This window comes from Delphinapterus leucas, chromosome 7, assembly GCF_059928025.1.
Source record: "Delphinapterus leucas isolate spDelLeu-1000000601 "Yukka" chromosome 7, BTC_Dleu_Yukka2, whole genome shotgun sequence".
NCBI classification, from domain to species: Eukaryota; Metazoa; Chordata; class Mammalia; order Artiodactyla; family Monodontidae; genus Delphinapterus; species Delphinapterus leucas.
This window is the reverse complement of record NC_143135.1, coordinates 24,469,184-24,491,104: the sequence shown is the minus strand read 5'-3', so window position 1 is coordinate 24,491,104 and position 21,921 is coordinate 24,469,184.

Below are 21,921 nucleotides of genomic sequence, written 5' to 3'. Positions count from 1 at the left end.
AGCTGAAGCAGTTTTTGAAAGGAAATTTATAACCTTATATGTATGTATTAGAGAAAAAGAAAGATAAATAATTTATCATGCAATGAAAGCAATTAGAAAAGAGCCACAGAGTGTATACCAAAGAAAGGTGGGGGGAACTAAAGATAGGCACAGAAATTAATGAATAGAAAATAAGGAAATAAGAAAGAATATCAACAACACCAAAAGCTTGTTTTTTGAAAAGATTAATATACTAGACAACCCTCTAGTGAGATCTATTAAAAGGAGAGAGGAGACATAAACTATACCAGAAATGAAAAGAAGTACATAATTACAGTAAATTTTAAAATAATAAGAAAACATCATAATCAACTTTATGCCAAGATATTTAAAATGTAGATGAAATGAGCAGGTTTTTTTTGACAGCTATAAATCATTAAGATTGAGTCAAGAAGAAACAGAAAACTTCAGTGGGCTTTATAATAAAGAATTTGAATCATTAATTCAAAATCTATCCATGATAAAACAATGAGAAATTGTTTTTAGTGAACAGATTGATAAAAATCAAAACATCTGATAATGCCAAGAATTGTCAAGGATGAAGGGAAATGTGAATTCTCAAACACAGGTGATGGGAATGTAAATTGGTATAACCACTTGGGAAAGCCAGTGGCAGTGTCTTTTAAAATTGTAGATCTGCACATACCCTATGACCCCCCACCCCCACCCCAGGAATTTTACTTCCAGGAATTTTCTCTAGAAAAAGTCTGGCACGTGTCTACAGGAACAGATGTACAACACTGGTCATTGCAGTATCTTTTGAAATAGTGCAAAACAGCAAGTTATATAAATTTCTATCAGTGGGAGGTTAGATAAGTAATGTATGTTATGTATACGCATATTGAAAGCGAGGGAGACACTACCTATTAGGTGAAATGAATGAACTTAGATACATGTTTCAATAAAGATAAATCTTAAAAACAAAACTTTGAAAAGGCAAGTGGCAAAAGGATACATATAGTATGATATATGTAAAAGTTTTAAGAACATAAAGTAATAATATCCATTATGGATTCAGATAGATAATAGATACATAATTTTAAAACCTGGTTGTGACAATTCAAATCAATTTAAAGACAGTGGGTTCTTTGGGGAAGAAGGGAGGGAAACGGGATGGAAAAGTACTTAAGCATATCTGCAATGTGTTATTTCTTTAAGGAAAAATTAAATGTGTCAAATCTGGGCAGTGTTTATGGATGTCCCTGTTATTTGGTGTTTTTCTTTTGTACACTTGAAATGTTTGTGACATTTTAAAAAATAGAGAAAACAGTACCAGCTGTCTTCTTTTATAAACATTAAAGGATACTTTTCAAATGTTCTGTAAACGACAAAGCTCTACACGAAGGTGAATGGGTGTCCTCTTCCACTGTTCTGATGGTGGATGTCTCATTTCCTGCGTGGCAGAGCCTGCGGCGGAGGGGGGGGCGGGGCAAGCTGAGCCTCTCTCACCTGTTCCTACAAGGTCAATGTTAAGATCAGATCCGAGAGGCATGCTGGCTCCAGCTCAAGTGGCATGTGGAAATGGGTAGAGTCAGAAGTGTGGAGAACCAGAATTGGGAGCTAAGAAAGGCAACCAAAAGGAGGGGAAGTGTTCTACGAGGATGAAAAACCAGGGCCCAGGGATCTCACCAGGCCGAAATGGAAATGGGGTGAACAAATTCTGCAGATGAGGGCTGAGGTCCACAGCAGGTTTTCAAGTGGCTTCGTAAGTTAGCTCTTTGTGAAGAATGGAACAGACAGCGGGTAGAGCTGTTATTACTTCTGTTAGATGCGGTACCTTGCAGTTCTGTAGAGTTGGTTCTCCTTGTTCAGGCTGCTGATTTGGTGATGCTTCTTGCTCTTGAAACTCAGGCTGCGTTTCTCATATGCTGGCCTCGTACTGTGGAGTGAAATGGTTGTATTCACCGTGAGCTAAGTGCGTGGGCTCTAGGGTCAAAGAGACTAGAGTTGAATCTACAACTTACTCGATGTGTGCTCTTGGAAGAGTTGTTTGATTTCTCTGAGGCTTCATTTTCACATCTGTAAGATGGGGCTAATAAAGGGACCACCTCCACAGGGATATTAAGGAATCAATTAGTAGCATGATGCCTGGCACATGAAACACTTCATGAGGTTGACCATTTTCTGTAAATAATAATAATAATAATGTTCCATGAATACCGTCAGATATCTAAAAACAATATATTTCACCAAGTGTAGACCTTTGTCTTATTCCAGAAAACTGTCAGGAGAGATAATACTAATTACACAATTAACAAAAGGCAGTTGATCCTTTCTGGGACCAGTCCCTTTGCAAACAGCACACAAGGTTTCCAGGCAGCAGTGCCTATGTCCTCGGCTGACAGTCACTGCAAATTCCTCAGCCTTGTTAAACCAGTCTGATCAGGACACATGGCTTCTAGTAATTCCTTTAGTTCCCGCTTTGGCCAAGTCTGTAAACTGAGGTAACCAAAGAAGCTTGTTCTAATATTTGGTTAAGAGAGAGACAGAGAATTAACAGAAAATGTATCCTGGAACTAGATAGGATGGTTGCACAACATTACGAATGTACTAAATGTCACTAATGACAAATTTATGTTATGTGTATTTTATCACAAAAGAGAGAGAGACGCAAGGGTAACTTCTGAGATCCACAGACTAATTCATCACATGCAAAATTAGACTACAATTCCAGTAACGACCAGAGGAGACGAGAAGTCACTTTATGAATTGACGGGGATGCATAAAAGATGTAAATATATTGAACTTCCCTGGCGATGCAGTGGTTAAGAATCCGCCTGCCAATGCAGGGGAAACGGGTTCGATCCCTGGTCCGGGAAGATCCCACATGCCACGGAGCAACTAGGCCCATGTGCCACAACTCCTGAGCCTGTGCTCTAGAGCCCACGAGCCACAACTACTGAGCCTGCATGCCACAACTACTAAAGCCCACGCACCTGGAGCCCGTGCTCCGCAACAAGGGAAGCCACCGCAATGAGGAGCCCATGCACCGCAATGGAGAGTAGCCCCCGCTCGCCGCAACTAGAGAAAGGCCATGAGCAGCAATGAAGACAGAAGGAAAGAAGGAAAGAAGGAAGGGAGGAAGGGAGGAAGGAAGGAAGGGAGTAAATATATTGTGCATAACAGATAAAAGTATTCCATGTCATACAAGTGACCTTTAGCTTGTCAAGGTGAACTGAAAGCCAGATCAGTCCAGCCTCTAAGAAGCAACTGCATACGATTTGAATTCAGCTTTATGGGAATAAACGCAATGTGACAGGTTCCACTGGTGCCCCTCTCTTGGTGTGGTGATGGTAGTATGGTTCTGCATCTCTCTAAGTTGTCTGTCATAGGACTTACATTTCCTAAGAATGACATAAAACTTACAGACTGTTCTTTCTTTTCCCAAAATTAAAGTCAGGCATTTGTTATTTTGGGCTTCACATGCTTCAAGAGGAAATAAGAATGTGTTGCTTAGAAGACTTCTGCCATAAAGGATCTTTTGCTATATGTGAAAGGGTTTCCAACTCATGTGAAGGTTGGAACCTCACTTTCGACCTTCACGGTCCCAGCACAGGAGGTAGCATCTCTGTGGCAGAGAGGTTCCAAGTGCATCTCAGTGTACACAGCGGCCATCACTGAGGGCTTATGCTGGGCCCAGCACTTTGCTAAACTCATCACAAATGTCATCACAGTTAATTGTCACAACATTCCTATGAAGGCAGAGACTATTATTGTCCACATTTTATAGATGACGAATCGGATGCTTATAGATATTCACTTTCCCAAATTTACGTGGCTAATAGGTGGCAGAGCTAGATTAGAACTCAGGGCAGTATGACTCCAAGCACCGAGCCATGTAACCACTTAGCTCTACAACCTCTCTGCTCCACCTCAGTGGAGAACTGAATTTCACCAGTTTTTTCTCCACCTCTTGCTCTGCTTTCCTCTGGGCTCACTTTGTCCTCAAGCGAGTTTTTTCTTTTTTCTTAATTTTATTGGAGTGTAGTAGATTTACAATGTTGCCCTAGTTTCAGGTGTACAGCAAAGTGATTCAGTTACAATATGCATATATTCACTCTTTGAAAAAACGGGCTTTTTCTACATGGCAGCAAAGATGGCCCCAGCAGCTCTGGGTTTGCATGATTCTTGGCATCTGTGCTTTCCCGAAGGAGACTAAGTGTGATAATCGTCCTGGAGAGGGCTCTGTGGTAAGTTCCCTGAAAATGCTCACCCCAGCAATTCTCCCCTTTCCTCCGTGAGCAGACGACTCCTCCATTAAGATGTGGAGTCTGTTTCCTTTCCTCTTGAATCTGAGATGGTTTTCCTCCACCAATACAATGCAATGAAAGTGACATTCAGGAACTTCAGAGTCCAGGCCTTTAAAAGACCAGCAGCCTCTGTTTTCATACTCATGCCATAAAGAAGCCCAGGCTACAGTACTGGAGAAAGGCCACATGGGGCAGCCCTGCAGGATGAGATATGTGTGGAAGGAGGCCAGTGGAGGAAAATCAAGGCCCCACAGCTGAAGTCATCAATCACCGTGGCCTGGACCTTCCAGCTCAGCCCAGCTGCCAGCTAAACCAGCTGCATGAGTAAATCCAGCCAACATCACATGTGGCAGAAGAACACCCCGTCAACCCACAGAATCATGAGAAATAATAAATCGTTGTTGTTTAAAGTTGCCAGGTTTGGGGATGAATGATTATGCAGTGATTGGCTTGGCGTGGGTAACATCACATGTCCAGGAGCACATAGGCCTCTGATTGGAAAGATGTGCTTTTCCTCCATCGTCCCTTGAAACCTCAGTGGCTGCCCATAGAAATACTAGGCAGGTGAGAAAAAAAAAAAACCTATGTCCACCTGCTTTGTGTGTGTGGGTTTATATTAATGTAATCTTCAGAAAGAGCAAGGACTTTGGGGTCCAAATATCTGGATTTGAATACTTGGCTCTCTCTCTTTCCAGTGAGTCACCAAGAATAAGACATATTGCCTCTCTGTGTCTTTCTAAAAACTAGAAAAAAAAAATCTTAATTTTGCATAAAAGGTTCCTTTGTGGATCTGAAGTGAAAGTTATTCCACAACATTTACTGAGCTCTTCCAATAGACTTGACAGCACCCATTACATTGTCAGCTCGTTGAGAACAAGCTCTTTGTACTATCACATTTTCTAAAGTTCCAAAATTATTTATTGAATGAATAAATGGTGACAGATCCTAGTGACACAAAGACGAATAGAGAACTGATAAAGTTAATGGTAAAGAATGTGTACAAAACTACAAAGTGGTATACAAGATTTTTTTTTTTTACTATTTTACCTTTTAAATACAGTGATTCACTAATTCATTAATTATATTTGCTAACTCTTCCCACCTCATTCCCAAGGGGATGTGCAGACGCTTTAAAAAATCATCAAATATAAAAGGATAAAATATAGATGAGAAAATTAGGGCAAAGTGAGAATAAAGGCCAGAGCAATGATTTATTAAACTATAACTTAATTGCAGCATACCTTGGCTTTTTAAAGCTGGTATCTTCACTTAAGGTAATTAATCTATCACTGCCAAGATTTCTAGAAGCAATAAAATCTGTTAACTGTCACCTGTAGTTTTGCCATAAATAAGTTCACTCAGATTTCACTCTACATGTCAGTTGGTAAGAAAGGTCCTGGAAAACGCACCTCCTCCAATTAAGTTAAGTTGGCCAGTTCAGTCTAGGAATGTAACTACTGTGTAAATGGTGATCAGGTGGGAAGCAGTGGAGACCAGCAGGTAAAAACTGGAAAGCGGCTAGTAGCTAAAAAACAAACTTCAGGCTCATGACTCTATCACTTACTAGATATATGACCTTGAGCAGGTCATCTTTCTTAGCCTCAGCTTCCTTATCAGTAAAATGGGTGAATAATAATGCTGGCAACACATGTAAAAATGCTCATCATCACTAATTATTAGAGAAATGCATTTCAAAACTACGAGATAATACCTCATACAGGTCAGAATGGCCATAATTAAAAAGTCTACAAATAATAAATGCTGGAGAGGGTGTGGAGAAAAGGGAACCCACCCACACCGTTGGTAGAAATGTAAATTGGTGCAGCCACTATGGAAAATAGCATGGAGATTCCTCAAAAAACTAAAAATAGAGTTGCCATATGATCCAGCAATCCCACTCCTGGTCATATACCCAGACAAAACTCTAATTCAAAAAGATACAGGACATCCCTTGTGGTGCAGTAGTTAAGAATCTGCCTGCCAGTGCAGGGGACACGGGTTCGATCCCTGGTCCAAGAAGATCCCACATGCCACAGAACAACTAAGCCCATGCGTCACAACTCCTGAGCCTGTGCTCTAGAGCCCACGAGCCACAACTACTGAGCCCACATGCTACAACTACTGAAGACTGCGCGCCTAGAACCTGTGCTCTGCAACAAGAGAAGCCACCGTAGTGAGAAGCCCGTGCGCTGCAACAAAGAGCAACCCCTGCTTGCTGCAACTAGAGAAAACCTGCACACAGCAATGGAGGCCCAACGCAGCCATAAATAAATAAATAAATTTATTTTAAAAAACAAAACAAAAAGAAAAGATACACACATCCCTATGTGCACAGCAGCACTATTTACAATAGCCAAGACATGGAAACAAGCTAAAAGTCAGAAAGAGAAAGACAAATACCATATGATATCATTTATATGTGGAATCTAAAATACAACACAAATGAACCTATCTATGAAACAGAAACAGACTCACAGACGTAGAGAACAGACTTGTGGTTGCCAGGGGTAGGGGTGGGAGGATTGGAAGTTTGGGATTAGCAGATGCAAACTATTATACATAAGATGGATAAACAACAAGGTCCTACTGTATAGCACAGGGAACTATATTCAATATCCTGTAATAAACCATAATGGAAAAGAATATGAAAAAGCATATATATATGTATAACTGAGTCATTTTGGTGTACAGAAGAAATTAACACAACATTGTAAATCAACTATACTTTAATAAAATTTTAAAAAAGATAGTATTGGCCACATAGGGCTGTTGGGAGAATTAAATGAGATAATCTGCATAGCACATAGTACATTTTCCTAAGTGTTAGCTATTATCACCATTGTAGTGAAGAGAAGATAGACTGTGGGAGGGAGAGGGTCTCTGGATCTTAGGCAGGTGTAATTTTATTGTAAGTCTGAGTAAGTGGGTATTAATTAGGACACTTTGGTGGCAAGTGGAATGTAGGTAATACTGATAGTTTGAAAATTATTAATGTGCTTTTATATTTAGTTTGTCAGAGTACATGATCTTCACCTTAGTCTTCCTGAGGCATCCTTCTGCCTGGGGAGATTAAAAGTGTTACAGAGGAATGCAGAGACGAAAACCAGCTCTGACACTCGAAAAAAGGATTTTTCTGCACTACTCTAGCTTTGCAAGTCAGGCTATTAAGAGAGGATTGCACATCTTCCTTTACCTCCATTTTATTTATCAAGGTCTCGGCTTGTTGAGTTCCAAGGAAGACGAAGAAGGGAAAGCCTGCCCTTTCTTGGCCCCAGAAGTGTTATTAGAGGGAGGATAAAGAATAGGAAGCAAACCAAGTGTTTAAACATGGGGTCCAGTTTTCCCTCTCTGGGCTTCAGCAAGAGTGTTTCGCCCTGCTGTCCGTTTGGGTCTCTGGGAAGGAGGCACCTTGACAGCTGTTCTAAAGCAACTAGGAGAGTGGTCACCTCACATCCACTAAATTTGGTAGCTCGGCTGGGTCAGACAGAGGCAGTCTTGAAGTATAGGTTTTCTGAGTTGCTCTCAAGCATCAAGGGGCTGTGGTAAGCCTGCTCTGCTGGAGCAAGGCCATTCCCCCCATCCCAGAAGCTGGTGGGACACCAGAGGGGGTGGACCACTGACTGGGGGCCAGATGGAGGCTGAGACAGAAGCTCATGGGTCTGCAGCCAGGAATGATGAGAGGAGGCCACGATAGCAAAGAGGAGGACTGACTGTATCCTCCACTACAACCCCCCTCACCTCCCTCCAATAATGTTGAAAGAAGTTTGTTCGGTATGACCTTGGACAGACCCCTTAACCACTCTGGGCATCCAGCTCCTCATGTGTAAAGTGAAGAGGTAGTTGGTATAATCTCCAAAGCTCCTTCTAAATCATGAAATTCCGTGATTCTACCATTTAAATCAATGTCAAACCTTCTCCTAATGCATACAGTCTGTAATATTAAGACAACCTAATCAAAGTCACAGACTAAACCTGCTATCCCATGAAAAGGAGTTATAAGGCCTCATACTTAATACATTTCAGACATACTATTAATACCTTGATAAAAACATCCTCTGTTATTATATTCAAGTAAAAGATTAAACAGAATTAACGAGCTTCTATTTTATGAATTTCAAGGTCAGATGTTAAAACTCTATACTCCTTACTACTCAGCAATAAAATGCAGCAAACTATTGATACATAGAACAACATGGATGAATCTCAAAATAATTATTGAGTGAAGGAAGCCAAACACAAAAGAGTACGTACTGTCTGATTCCATTTGTATTAAACTTTCTGTCCATAATGACAGAAGGCAGATCAGTGGTTGCTTGGGAGGGGGATTCACAGAGGGGATTACAAAAAAGGCTTGAGGAAACTTCTGGCGGTGGTAGATGTGTTCACTCTCTTGATTATTGGTGATGGTTTCATGAGCGTGTGTATATGTTAACTTAGGAAATTGTATGCTTCGAATATGTGCAGCTCATTGTATGTCGTTTATACTTCAGTAAGTCTGTTTTTAAAAAGATTACACTTTACAAAGCAAAAGAAACTTTATATTATTCCCTCATTTGTCAACTTCAGTAAGAAATATGTGCTGAAATGAAAATTTTAACTCAACTATTATATATGAGGAGAAAAAAGAAAACAGTAAAAGAGAGTATATGAATATAATACAATATATATACACAATACATAATGTGTATGATTACATGGATTCCAGATAAGTTCTCACCCTTTAATGGGTCGCAACACTGAAATCAGATTAGCTAGACCTGACTAGAAAGTGGTCATCCCACAAAGTAATAAAATATTAAATCATAAGATGCCATGCATTTCTGAAGTATATATGGTCCGAGATGCTTAAACTTCAAGGATTTAAATAATCATGTTGTCATTTGCTTAGGTTATGCTTAATCAGTACTGAGATGATGTTCACTTCCTTTTGGATGCTTTGCCTGCAACTATAGTAGGTTTTCACCAGTGAGCAGTTATGCATCAGGTATAGTCACCAGGTGTAAATGGCAGGTCTTCCACCTCAGAGGTGGGTAACTGTGAGAGCAGCAGAAACGAGCACTCACCTCTAAAAGACTAAATGAAAACTCTTTAAAATGATATTTATTGGGCTTCCCTGGTGGCGCAGTGGTTGAGAGCCCGCCTGCCGATGCAGGGGACACGGGTTCGTGCCCCGGTCTGGGAGGATCCCACATGCCGCGGAGCGGCTGGGCCCGTGAGCCATGGCCGCTGAGCCTGCGCGTCCGGAGCCTGTGCTCCGCAACGGGAGAGGCCACAACAGTGAGAGGCCCACGTACCGCAAAAAAAACCCCAAAAAAACCCAAAATGACATTTATCAATATTGGTCATGTTCATTTGTTTTAACTTTAAAAGCAATTTTAGAAATCAATATTGAAGTATAATTTTATTATTTTCTTGCAAATTCCTAATTGTTACGACTTTTGGTCCTCTTCTTTGGAAAGAAAATCTTTTAAGAAGCAAGCACTGCAACTCACAGAGAGAGCATGAGAAAAGTGTGTCAGAGTCACGAAAAACAAAAGTCCCTTGTTCTGAAGAAATGTGTGGATTTGAAAAGATTAGCAGAAAACCAGCTCAATTCATGTAATAGCATACACATTCTTAGTAAAAAATTCAAAATGCTTTTTTTTAACATCTTTATTGGAGTATAATTGCTTTACAATAGTGTGTTAGTTTCTGCTGTATAACAAAGTGAATCAGCTATACATATACATATATCACCATATCCCCTCCCTCTTGCGTCTCCCTCCCACCCTCCCTATCCCACCCCTCTAGGTGGTCACAAAGCACTGAGCTGATCTCCCTGTGCTGTGTTGCTGCTTCCCACTAGCTATCTATTTTACATTTGGTAGTGTATACATGTCCATGCCACTCTCTCACTTTGTCCCAGCTTACCCTTCCCCCTCCCCGTGTCTTCAAGTCCATTTTCTACATCTGCATCTTTATTCCTGTCCTGCTTTGTGTTTTCAGGGTGCTAAGCTAGCGTGCAACAAGATTAAGGCCATATCCATTAGACTTTGCAGGTCTGGAGTCTAAAGTTGATTTTAGATTCTAAAGTTTTCTTCTTTTATAGGCAGTGAGATTTTCAAAGCTGAGTTTCAGGGCACATGGTAACTCAATTTTTGTTGGGATGGGTCGACAATTCCAGCTATATTTTGATTCATTGAAGGACCCCTTCATTCTGGAGTAGTTGATAACTCAAAACTGGCAAGGTCAGGACTATCCATATCTCATCATCCTGTCATTAGATGAATAGCAATGGAGAATGAGGCCAGACTACCAGCGAGGGAGAAGAGTCTGCAGGAATATGGATGAGAGAGAAAAAACATATGAAGTTACCCTATTTGGGAAGGTGGGTGGGAACTCTTGGGAGGCTAGGACAAAGTGTTTAGTGGCCATTTCCTCTGCTGGTAATAGCCCTCAGGTTTTACTTATAGGGAAGTACCCCTCCCCCATTATCAGTTGTGTGGTTTGGGTGGGACTGACCCCAGCTCCAATTCTAGGATGGATTCTAATTGGCTTAAGCCACCCTATGTGCCTTGGTCACCATGGTCTTTCCAAAATAGGCACACAATGCAATCTTTTTTTTTTTTTAATTTAAAAATGTCAGCTTTTAATTGTTCATGCTAATACATAGGAATATAATTGATTTTTCTGATTGAACTTGTATCCTGTGACCTTGATAAACATGCTTATTGTTAGTTCCTGTAGTTTTTTTTTTATATACAGCAGGTTCATATTAGTCATCAATTTTATACACATCAGTGTATACATGTCAATCCCAATCGTACAATTCATCACACCACCATCACCCCCCCCCACCGCTTTCCCCCCTTGGTATCCATATGTTTGTTCTCTACATCTGCGTCTCAATTTCTACACTGCAAACTGGTTCATCTGTACCATTTTTCTAGGTTTCACATATATGCATTAATATACGATATTTGTTTTTCTCTTTCTGACTTACTTCACTCTGTATGACCGTCTCTAGATCCATCCACGTCTCAACAGATGACCCAATTTCGTTCCTTTGTGTGGCTGAGTAATATTCCATTGTATATATGTACCACTTCTTCTTTAGCCATTCGTCTGTTGATGGGCATTTAGGTCGCTTCCGTGACCTGGCTATTGTAAATGGTGCTGCAATGAACATTGGGGTGCATGTGTCTTTTCTTTTCTTTTTTTGCATGTGTCTTTCTGAATTATGGTTTTCTCTGGGTATATGCCCAGTAGTGGGATTGCTGGGTCATATGGTAATTCTATTTTTAGTTTTTTAAGGAACCTCCATACTGTTCTCCATAGTGCCTGTATCAATTTATATTCCCACTAACAGTCCAAGAGGGCTCCCTTTTCTCCACACCCTCTACAGCATTTGTTGTTTGTAGATTTTCTGATTATGCCCATTCTAACTGGTGTGAGGTGATACCTCATTGTAGTTTTGATTTGCATTTCTCTAATAATTAGTGATGTTGAGCAGCTTTTCATGTGCTTCTTGGCCATCTGTATGTCTTCTTTGGAGAAATGTCTATTTAAGTTTTCTGCCCATTTTTGGATTGGGTTGTTTGTTTTTTTAATATTGAGCTGCATGAGCTGTTTATATATTTTGGAGATTAATCCTTTGTCCATTGATTCGTTTGCAAATATTTTCTCCCATTCTGAGGGGTGTCTTTCCGTCTCGTTTATGGTTTCCTTTGCTGTGCAAAAGCTTTTAAGTTTCATTAGGTCCCATTTGTTTTTTTTTGTTTTTATTTCCATTACTCTAGGAGGTGGAACAAAAAAGATCTTGCTGTGGTTTATGTCAAAGAGTGTTCTTCCTATGTTTTCCTCTAAGAGTTTTATAGTGTCCGGTCTTACATTTAGGTCTCTAATCCATTTTGAGTTTATTTTTGTGTATGGTATTAGGGAGTGTTCTAATTTCATTCTTTTACATGTAGCTGTCCAGTTTTCCCAGCACCACTTATTGAAGACACTGTCTTTTCTCCATTGTATATCTTTGCCTCCTTTGTTATAGATTAGTTGACCATAGGTGCGTGGGTTTATCTCTGGGTTTTCCATTGATCTACATTTGGTCTACAATTGATCTACATTTCTGGACTTTCTATCTTGTTCCATTGATCTATGTTTCTGTTTTTATGCCAGTACCATGTTGTCTTGATTACTGTAGCTTTGTAGTATAGTCTGAAGTCAGGGAGTCTGATTTCTCCAGCTCTGCTATTTTCCCTCAAGACTGCTTTGGCTATTTGGGGTCTTTTGTGTCTCCATACAAATTTTAAGAATTTTTGTTCTAGTTCCGTAAAAAATGCCATTGGTAATTTGATAGGGATTGCATTGAATCTGTAGATTGCTTTGGGTAGTATAGTCATTTTCACAATATTGATTCTTCCAATCCCAGAACATGGTATATCTCTCCATCTGTTGGTATCATCTTTAATTTCTTTCATCAGTGTCTTATAGTTTTCTGCATACAGGTCTTTTGTCTCCCTAAGTAGGTTTATTCCTAGGTAATTTATTCTTTTTGTTGCAGTGGTAAATGGGAGTGTTTCCTTAATTTCTCTTTCAGATTTTTCATCATTAGTATATAGGAATGTAAGAGATTTCTGTGCATTAATTTTGTGTCCTGCAACTTTACCAAATTCATTGATTAGCTCTAGTAGTTTTCTGGTGGCATCTTTAGGATTCTCTATGTATAGTATCATGTCATCTGCAAACAGTGACAGCTTTACTTCTTCTTTTCCAATTTGGATTCCTTTTATTTCTTTTTCTTCTCTGATTGCCATAGCTAGGACTTCCAAAACTATGTTGAATAATAGTGGTGCAAGTGGACATCCTTGTCTTTTTCCTGATCTTAGAGGAAATGCTTTCAGCTTTTCACCATTGAGAATGATGTTTGCTGTGGGTTTGTCATATATGGTCTTTATTATGTTGAGGTAGGTTCCCTCTATGCCCACTTTCTGGAGAGATTTTATCATAAATTGGTGTTGAATTTTGTCAAAAGCTTTTTCTGCATCTATTGAGATGATCATATGGTTTTTATTCTTCAGCTTGTTAATATGGTGTATCACACTGATTGATTTGTATATATTGAATAATCCTTGCATTCCTGGGATAAATCCCACTTGATCATGGTGTATGGTCCTTTTAATGTGTTGTTGGATTCTGTTTGTTAGTTTTTTGTTGAGGATTTTTGCATCTATGTTCATCAGTGACATTGGTCTCTAATTTTCTTTTTTTGTAGTATCTTTATCTGGTTTTGGTATCAGGGTGATGGTGGCCTCATAGAATGAGTTTGGGAGTGTTCCTTCTGCAATTTTTTGGAAGAGTTTGAGAAGGATGGGTGTTAGCTCTTCTCTAAATGTTTGACAGAATTCACCTGTGAAGCCATCTGGTCCTGGACTTTTGTTTGTTGGAAGATTTTTAATCACAGTTGCAATTTCATTACTTGTGATTGGTCTGTTCACATTTTCTATTTCTTCCTGGTTCAGTTTTGGAAGGTTATACCTTTCTAAGAATTTATCCATTTCTTCCAGGTTGTCCATTTTATTGGCATAGAGTTGCTTGTAGTAGTCTCTTGGGATGTTTTGTATTTCTGCGGTGTCTGTTGTAACTTCTTTTTCATTTCTAGTTTTATTGATTTGAGTCCTCTCCTTCTTTTTCTTAATGAGTCTGGCTAATGGCTTATCAATTTTGTTTATCTTCTCAAAGAACCAGCTTTTAGTTTTATTGATCTTTGCTATTGTTTTCTTTGTTTCTATTTCATTTATTTCTGCTCTGATCTTTATGAGTTCTTTCCTTCTGCTAAATTTGGGTTTTGTTTGTTGTTCTTTCTCTAGTTCCTTTAGGTGTAAGGTTAGATTGTTTATTTGAGATTTTTCTTGTTTCTTGAGGTAGGCTTGTATAGCTATAAACTTCCCTCTCAGAACTGCTTTTGCTGCATCCCATAGGTTTTGGATCGTCGTGTTTTCATTGTCATTTGTCTCTAGGTATTTTTGATTTCCTCTTTGATTTCTTCAGTGATCTCTTGGTTATTTAGTAACGTATTGTTTAGCCTCCGTGTGTGTGTCTTTTATGTGTTTTTCCCTGTAACTGATTTCTAATCTCATAGCATTGTGGTCAGAAAAGATGCTTGATATGATTTCAATTTTCTTAAATTTACTGAGGCTTGATTTGTGACCCAAGATGTGATCTATCCTGGAGAATGTTCCATGTGCACTTGAGAAGAAAGTGTAATCTGCTGCTTTTGGATGGAATGTCCCATAAATATCAGTTAAATCTATCTGGTCTATTGTGTCATTTAAAGCTTGTGTTTCTTTATTAACTTTCTGTCTGGATGATCTGTCCATTGGTGTAAGTGAGGTGTTAAAGTCCCCCACTATTATTGTGTATTACTGTCGATTTCCTCTTTTATAGCTGTTAGCAGTTGCCTTATGTATTGACGTGCTCCTATGTTGGGTGCATATATATTTATAATTGTTATATCTTCTTCTTGGATTGATCCCTTGATCATTATGTAGTGTCCTTCCTTGTCTCTTGTAACATTCTTTATTTTAAAGTCTATTGTATCTGATATGAGAATTGGTACTCCAGCTTTCTTTTGATTTCCATTTGCATGGAATATCTTTTTCCATCCCCTCACTTTCAGTCTGTGTGTGTACCTAGGTCTGAAGTGGGTCTCTTGTAGACAGCATATATAAGGGTCTTGTTTTTGCATGCATTCAGCAAGCCTGTGTCTTTTGGTTGGAACATTTAATCCGTTCATGTTTAAGGTAATTATTGATATGTATGTTCCTATTACCATTTTCTTAATTGTTTTGGGTTTGTTTTTGTAGGTCCTTTTCTTCTCTTGTGTTTCCCACTTAGAGAAGTTCCTTTAGCATTTGTTGTAGAGCTGGTTTTGTGGTGCTGAATTCTCTTAGCTTTTGCTTGTCTGTAAAGCTTTTGATTTCTCCGTCGAATCTGAATGAGATCCTTGCCGGGTAGAGTAATCTTGGTTGTAGGTTCTTCCCTTTCATCACTTTAAGTATAACATGCCTCTCGCTTCTGGCTTGTAGAGTTTCTGATGAGAAATCAGCTGTTAACCTTATGGGAGTTCCCTTGTATATTATTTGTCATTTTTCCCTTGCTGTTTTCAGTAATTTTTCTTTGTCTTTAATTTTTGCCAATTTGATTACTATGTGTCTCGTCATGCTTCTCCTTGGGTTTATCCTGTATGGGACTCTCTGCACTTCCTGGACTTGGGTGGCTATTTCCTTTCCCACGTTAGGGAAGTTTTCAACTATAATCTCTTCATATGTTTTCTCGGGTCCTTTCTGTCTCTTCTCCTTCTGGGACCCCTATAATGCGAATGTTGTTGCATTTAATGTTGTCCCAGAGGTCTCTTAGGCTGTCTTCATTTCTTTTCATTCTTTTTTCTTTATTCTGTTCTGCAGCAGTGAATTCCACCATTCTGTCTTCCAGGTCACTTATCTGTTCTTCTGCCTCGGTTATTCTGCTATTGATTCCTTCTAGTGTAGTTTTCATTTCAGTTATTGTATTGTTCATCTCTGTTTGTTTGTTCTTTAATTCTTCTAGGTCTTTCTTAAACATTTCTTGCATCTTCTCGATCTTTGCCTCCATTCATTTTCCGAGGTCCTGGATCATCTTCACTCTCATTATTCTGAATTCTTTTTCTGGTAGGTTGCCTATCTCCACTTCATTTAGTTGTTTTTCTGGGGTTTTATCTTGTTCCTTCATCTGATACGTAGCCCTCTGCCTTTTCATCTTGTCTATCTTTTTGTGAATGTGGTTTTTGTTCCACAGGCTGCAGGATTGTAGTTCTTCTTGCTTCTGGTGTCTGCCCTCAAGTTCAGATTTTGTTGCCGCTTGATCTTTCACTCAGTCTTGAATTGTGTCTGCTAGTTCAGGAGGGTCTCCTGTGGAGGCAGGGGCAGCTGTGTCTCACTGCGGGGGCAAAGACACAGGCAGCAGAAGTTCTGAGAAATATTCCTTGGTGTGAGCCCTCCCAGAGTCCGCTGTTAGCCCCACCAAAGAGCCTGTAGGCTCACACAATACAATCTTAGACTAGATGCAAGGAGACCTTGTGATGGGGGAAGGGAAAGGGGGGAAGTAGGGGGTGGAGGGGAGGGGAGTTTCCCTTTCATCATTGGGAACTCTCTTTCCATGAAGAGTGATTATAAAAACTAGAGGCCTGGCCTTCTTGGTAATCAGTAACAAAATGTTACTGAGCGTTGGGGGCCCAGAGCTGCCAGGAATCCACTTTGTGGAGGATAAAGCCAGCCTAGCAGAGGGCAGAGGAAAAGCGTGGAGTGAAACAAGTCCTTAGTTGAATTCACTTGAGCTACTGGATCAAAATATACCCCAAATCAGGGAATTCCCTGGCAGTCCAGTGGTTAGGACTCTGTGCTTTCACTGCTGAGGGCCCGATCCCTGGTCTGATAACAAAGATCCTGCAAGCTGCATAGCATGGCCAAAAAAGAAAATTTAATTTATATATATATATATATATATATATATATATATATATGCCCAAAATCAGATGCCACTGTACTTTCAGTTAAATAAACCAATAAATTCCCTTTATTACTTAAATGAATTTTCTATGACTTGAAATATAAAGAGTCCTAACTAATCACTGATCATTTTGCATGGTTTGTGGATAGCCCTAAAATATGCCTAAGATTAAAATGGTTAAACTGGTAAATTGTATGTTATGTATATTTTATCATAATTTTTTAAATGCTGCAACATCTGGAAAAAAATGCCCAAGCATATGAATCTAGAGCTTCTGAGTATCCCTAAAAACCCTGGAAAGATCACCTAGCTGTTCAAAATTTACCTTTGCCAAAGTCCTCTATGAAGGCTTTTTTTTTTTTTTTCTGCAGGTCTGTGTAGGCATCCCCTCGATGGTAGCAACTTTTTTTTTAACCATTTTTTAAAATTGAAGTATAGTTAATTTACAATGTTGTGTTAGTTTCAAATATACAGCAAAGTGATTGTTATACATATATAAATTTTTTCAGATTCTTTTCCATTATAGCTTATTACAAGATACTGTATTGAATATAGTTCCCTGTGCTATACAGTAGGTCATTGTTGTTTATCTATTTCATATATAGTAATGTGTATATGTTAATCCCAAACTCCTAATTTATCTCTCCCCCTCCCCACTATCCCCTTTGTTAGCCATAAGTTTGTTTTCTATGTCTGTGAGTCTATTTCTATTTTGTAAATAAGTTCATTTGTATCATTTTTTTAGATTCCACATATAAGTGATATTATATGATATTTGTCTTTCTCTGGCTTACTTAATATGATAATCTCTAAGTCCATCCATGTTGCTGCAAATGGCATTATTTCATTCTTTTTTATGGCTGAGTAATATTCCATCATATATATATATATATATATATATATATATATATATATATCTCACATCTTCTTTATCCATTCCTCTTTCAATGGACATTTAGGTTGTTTCCATGTCTTGACTATTGTAAATAATACTGCTATGAACATTGAGGTGCATGTACCTTTTCAAATTACAGTTTTCTCCAGATATATGCCCAGGAATGGGACTGCAGACTCATATGGTAACTCTAGTTTTAGTTTTTTGAGGAACCTCCATACTGTTCTCCATAGTGGTACAGCTGTTATTCTTTTATCATTTCCAGACCATCTGGGCCCTAGTAAAACAACAACAACAAACCTAGAACTAGCTCTCAGTTGGGTGCTTGTTCTGTATAAGTACTGTGCTGAGTAATTTATGTGTATCATCTAATTTTCTTTTAGTAGCTATTATTCTTATTATCATACCTATTTTATAGATGGAAAAACTGAGGTTTGGAGGGGTTAAGAAACTTGCCTATGCTCACACAGGAAGCAAGTGACAAGGCCAGGACTTGAACTCTTTCAGGGCCACGTTGAAGGGTAAAGGCTCCCCATAATAATGTTAGTTACCAGTGGAAGAAGCCAAAGAGGCTGGTCCAAAGCCGCTGAGGCATAGAAAAGCTCTAGCCAATGTTTCCTCCTCTCCAGGCAACAAAAGCAGAAAAACAAACATTGGTTAGCAGCACACATACTTCTGCATCAATTATATGAAACCCCAGGATCATTTATTTCTGATCAGAAGTTTTCCAACAAGCTCTACTTTGAGGAGGAAAAGAACTGAAATGTCTTCTGCCTTTGCTACTTTTGTACAGTCAGTGTATATGCTAGATTTGTAGTCAGCTGTGGGGTAAAGAGGAAGGGAGTGGGGCAGGACAAGAGCTAGAAAGGGAGACTGAAGAGAAACTTGAAGGGTCCTGAATGACTTGCCAAGGTAGTGACTTAGACAATTGCCCGAGGACAAAGGTGAATCTGAGATGTTGCATGAGTTGGGCTCCAAGGAGATGAACTGGGGATGCCCCAAATTCTAAAATGGTTAGATTCTATAGCAGAGACTGGGCAGACTGGTATCCAGATCTCCAAGTAGGAATGCACTCCAATAGGAGTGCACTATTGGAATGTCCAGGCTGGGATCGATGTCCAAATGTCCAGTCCAGGAAGAAGAGCATGGAGGAGCTGTTGTTTGAATGTGGCTAAACCTGGGCACAAAGGAATGTTAATAACACCTAACATTTGAGTGATCATTTGGTGTCCGGTGCCTTGCAGGCTTTACTTACACTATCTCATTTAATCCTCATCTATGAGGTAGGTGTAGATGAGGAAAGTGAAATTTAGAAAGCCATTTAACTCACCAAGTTAACTCAGTTAACTCACCAAGATGCCCCATCTGTCTAGCTACAGACACCTGGTCCTTGACGTAGCCTTCCTCGGTAAGGAACTGAGGAAAGGCCTTGGGCCTGGGAACAGCATCTTGACTATTGGTCTAGGGATAAAAGCTTGAGACCATGCTCTGGTTTCCAGCTAATTAGAGGAAGTCAGACTCTGGAGGTCCTGATAATTGCAAAAGCAGAATTGATTCTCTGAGTAGACATAACTTTTATAATTTGATCAAAAAGGAATTGCTGAGCTGTATCATAGCCCATTATCATAGATGATAGTGCTCTGAAATTTTCCATCTCTTGCATCATATGCTGACATATTGATTCATTCGACAAACATGTACTGATGTCCTACTATGAGCTGGGCACTGTCCTGGGAGCTGGGGTTATAAAGATTAACAAGACTCAGCCCCTGTCTTCAAGTTTATAGTCTATTGAAGATAATAAATATTGGAGAAAATAAAATACTACGTGCTAAATGCTACAATAGAGGTATATGAATAACTCTACAAAAGAAGCTTCAAAAAGATAATATTACAGCTGGGTCTTAAAGAAAAAGTAGGAATTCTTCAAGGACATTACAGGAAGGAAAGATTCTAGGCAGAAAGGAATTGGGATCTGCAAGGGTGTGGAAGAACACAGTCTGTCTATAGATCAGCATCATAATTTGTGAGACTAGAGTATAGGTTATATCAAGAAGGATTTGGTGGGGGAGGGGTAGTATGGAGGAAGTAAAACTCCAGGACAATTCAGTTGTCAAACAGGTATTAAAGTGCACCTCACACCAGTCAGAATGGCCATCGTCAAAAAAATCTACAAACAATAAATGCTGAAGAGGGCGTGGAGAAAAGGGAACCCTCATACACTGTTGGTGGGAATGTAAATTGATACAGCCACTACGGAAAACAGTATGGAGGTTCCTTAAAAAACTAAAAATAGAACTACCATATGACCCAAGAATCCCACTACTGGGCATATACCCTGAGAAAACCATAATTCAAAAAAACACATGCACCCCAATGTTCATTGCAGGACTATTTACAATAGCCAGGGCATGGAAGCAACCTAAATGTCCATCGACAGATGAATGGATAAAGAAGATATCACATACATACAATGGAATATTACTCAGCCACACAAAGGAATGAAATTGGGTCATTTGTAGAGATGTGGGTGGACCTAGAGAGTGTCATACAGAGTGAAGTATGTTAGAAAGAGAAAAGCAAATATCGTATAATAACTCATATATGTGGAATCTAGAAAAATGGTATAGATGATCTTATTTGCAAAGCAGAAATAGAGACACAGACCTGGAGAACAAATGTATGGATATCAAGGGGGAAAGGGGTGTGTTGGGAGGAATTGGGAGACTGGGATTGATACATATACATTATTGATACTATATATAAAATAGACAACTGATGGGAACATACCGTATAGCACAGGGTACTCTACCTAACGCACTATGGTAACCTAAATGGTAGGGAAGTCCAAAAGGCAGGGTATGGCTGATTAATTTTGCTGTGCAGTGGAGGCTAACACAACATTGTAAAGCAACCACACTCCATAAAAATTAATTTTAAAAAATGCAATATATGTGTTTATACTTTTTGAGTTGGTTGAGAGGTAAGATAGCAGGGTATAAGTTATGGTTTGTACCAAGGTATATCGGTCTGGGTGTAATCAGGGGGGGATAAACCATAGAGTAACTGTAGCAGGGAAAGTTTAATATAAAGAATTATTAACTATAACAAGGGTTTGGAGTGATGAGGATTGGATAGCAAGAATTAAAGGGAACTCTAAAGAATATAGAGATAGCAGATATAACATATAACAGCCGGTCTACTGTGTAATATCTAATAGCCCTCACCCCTAGGATTGAGTTAGAACACTGAAGGCCGAGCCCCCAGGGCCACTAAAGTTGAGATCCAGACTGTGCTGGAGAGGGTATGGCCATGGCTCCCTCGCTGGCACAGGGGGTGCCGTGGTGCTGCACCAGTAGAACTTAACAGCTATGTCAAATCATTATGCTGGACGCCTTAAACCTACACAGTGCTGTATGTTGATTATATCTCAATAAGGTTGGAAGAAAAAAATGAAATGGAAAAAAACGTGTCTTGAAGTAAAAAATAAATAGATTGATAGATAGATGGATAGACAGATAGATAGATAAAAGCCTCTTCGAGGACACTAGTTATTTGTTGGCTAGGCCAGAAATAGAATTCTGGTCTCAAGTTTTAGTTGAATATTCTTTCTAATAAATCCTGAAGTGTGAAGAATGGTCATTAACTCACATTAAGTGTGAGGTTTTTTGTTTTTTTTTTTTTGCGGTACGCGGGCCTCTCACTCTTGTGGCCTCTCCCTCCGCAGAGCACAGGCTCCGGACACGCAGGCTCAGCGGCCATGGCCCACGGGCCCAGCCACTCAGCGGCACGTGGGATCCTCCCAGACCGGGGCACGAACCCATGTCCTCTGCATCAGCAGATGGACTCCCAACCACTGCGCCACCAGGGAAGCCCCAAGTGTGAGTTTTTTTAATGATCAAGGAGGGTAGCTTTGCTTGAAAAGGACAGTTCACAGTTACTTGGGCTTTAAATTAATATTTAGTTTATTAAAATTGTATATTTACTATTGAGCCTGCACTCTAGAGCCCGCAAGCCACAACTACTGAGCCCGCACACCACAACTACTGAAGCCCACGTGCCTTAGAGCCCGTGCACTGCAACTACTGAGCCCGCGTGCTGCAACTACAGAAGCCTGTGCGCCTAGAGCCTGTGCTCCTCAACAAGAGAAGCCACTGCAATGAGAAGCTCACACACCGCAACAAAGAGTAGCCCCTGCTCGCCGCAACTAGAGAA